Below are 2638 nucleotides of genomic sequence, written 5' to 3'. Positions count from 1 at the left end.
AGCCCCGTTGCCATCTTTAGATAGGACGAGGCGGCAGCGCACCGGCCGGCCAATGCCGCGGGCGGCCTGTCGGGGCCTCTCTCTCTTCCTCTCCCTCTCCCTCTCTCCAGATCTGCGGCCGCATCGGTCGGCCTCCAGCGCCCCTTCCTCTTGCTTCCCTCCCTCGCAATCTCACGAATAGGTCCCTACTCACAAAGGAGCGAGTTCACAATAGATCTCTCGAGATGGCAGGGGAGGAGGAGAGGAAGCGGGTGCTGGTGGTGAGCGGCAGCGGCTACCTGGGCCAGCACCTCCTCGCGGTGTCCTCCGCCGCTGACCGCCTCGACGTCGCTTTCACCCACCACAGCCCCGCCCCGCCACAGCCTCTCCTCGACGCGCTCCCCTCCATCCGCGCCGACCTCCGCTCTGGAGACAGCCTCGAGGCGATCTCTGCGTCCTTTAGCTAGGTACAATACGCGTCCGCATTTCCCACCGCGCGCAACTCTCTACTTCATACGAACTTCTGCTATCACTGATTCGGTGATTAACTGATTGGCGATTACTTGGCTGGACGTTACATGAATCACGAGATGACTACTACATTTCTCCGATAACAGAGCATACTAACATGTACCTATTATGTTCAGCCACACGTAGTTGTCAACTATGCTGCGATGTCAGTTCCTCGGGCATGTGAAATGGATCCACCTGCTGCTATGGCTACCAATGTGCCTTCTTCACTTGTGAATTGGTTGCTGAGTTTTGGGAATGACGACTCACTTTTGATTCATCTATCAACTGATCAAGGTACATCACTCACAATCCTTGGTGCCATACTCTGCTACTCAGACATTTTTATCTGTGGTGCATACTGCATGTATGTTCATCCTAGACTCAAGTGTACAATGAAATATGCCTCTCTTGTACTGACAGTTTATGAGTGAGTGAAATCCTTCTACAAAGAAGAGGACGAGACAGTGCCGGTGAACATGTATGGAAAATCTAAAGTTGCTGCAGAGAAACTCATTGTTGAGAAATGCTCAAACTATGCCATCTTGAGAAGCAGCATTATCTATGGGCCACAAACAATCTCTCCTGTGGCAAAATCCCTTCCCGTTTAGGTAAAATGCACTGCTCAGCACTCATAAATAGTTTTATGTTCTTCTCCCCAACTATAAGTAAGTAGAGTCATGTTGCTAATGTTTCAGAATTGAAACTGATTCTACAGGACCAGAGAAGTGTCTAACTAAGAAAAGTACTTGCCATTTGGATGCAGTGGATGGATGGTGTTCTTTCACAAGGCCAGCAGGTTGAGTTCTTCAATGATGAATTCTGGTGCCCTGTCTATGTCAAAGATATGGTGGACGTAATTTTGTCATTGACAAAAACTTGGTTATCAGGTATGAGTTTGACTTGTGCATTTGTGGAACTCAATCAGTAGCAATAATTTTTCTTGTGTTCACTCTATAAACAATTTTAACATGTTCCAGTTCATATATTATAACGCTTCAATATTAATGTTTTCCTATTAGCAATTGTTTTTCATTGTGCCATGGTGACTGACATCAAAGTGCATGCTGCAGATGGCAAAAAAGTCCAAGTCCTCCTGAATGTTGGTGGTCCAGATAGGGTATCAAGACTGCAAATGGCTGAGTCTGTTGCTGTTGTTCATGGATATAACCCCAGTATAATCAAATCTATGTCTGCATCATCGGTATTATCTTTCCTCTAGAATGTAGCATTGAATCATCCATATGATATCTGCCTATTTAGTGTTAACACGAGTACTATTAGAACACATTTATTCAACGAGCATGATGTTTTAGATACAAGTTGGTCTTAACTTCACAACTGAAACAGTATCCAACATTGAGCATTGAGGTCCCTTTAAACATTTTGCTTCCATATGCTTATTTTTGCATCATAATATCTTGTAATGCCCGCATCTACCTGTTGCCCAGGTTAATCGAGGGGTAGCTTCTCCACCAGACATATCCATGGACATCACCAAGCTAACCCAGATTCTTGGTATCAAGCCAATCTCATTTTAAGATGGAGTCAGAAGTACACTTGATGCAGAAGCCAGTACATGACACTTCCTCAACAGTTTGCTTGAGTTCCTAGGGGGCTGCTTGCATTCAAATATGAAAGTGTGACATAGAAAATCACATTTAATTTGTGAAATTTTAGTAATGGTAAATTTCTATTGGATATATGTGAAATATGTAACTTTGTACCTCCTAAACACCAATGGCATCATCGGTGTTACTGCCTGGTTGTGCTGTACCGTTATGAATAAAAATGACATTCATTTTAAATCACTTTTCCCCCACAAGGATGTAACTGTATTGTACATGTATACTACAATTTACAACTAATGTTACCCTCATGTTTTTTTAGAGTTTTAAGGCTTTGCCCGTCTTAGCATTAAACAAAGACAATAGCATTAAATTACAGCATTCAGGTGGATCTACCCTCATGTATTTTGTTTGTTTGGTATTTTTAGATTTGTTGCTGCCTAATATTTGGCTTTAATTTCTAACCCTACCTTGGTGAGTTAGTATTCTATATAGTGCATAACCCTGTATTGGATTGAATAGAAGTGCTGGCTTTGCTACTGCATTACTCTTTCTTTTCCTTTTAATGAAATGATACGTAG

General features: G+C 43.3%; 1 pseudogene; it reads left to right on the top strand.

The window, feature by feature from the left end:
* The first annotated feature begins 224 nt into the window (after positions 1-224).
* LOC136529754 (uncharacterized) lies at positions 225-2291 on the top strand (annotated as a pseudogene).
* The last annotated feature ends 347 nt before the right edge of the window (positions 2292-2638 follow it).

Source organism: Miscanthus floridulus, chromosome 2 (assembly GCF_019320115.1).
Source record: "Miscanthus floridulus cultivar M001 chromosome 2, ASM1932011v1, whole genome shotgun sequence".
In the NCBI taxonomy this organism is placed as follows: Eukaryota; Viridiplantae; Streptophyta; class Magnoliopsida; order Poales; family Poaceae; genus Miscanthus; species Miscanthus floridulus.
This window is presented reverse-complemented; position numbering and strand designations above follow the sequence as displayed.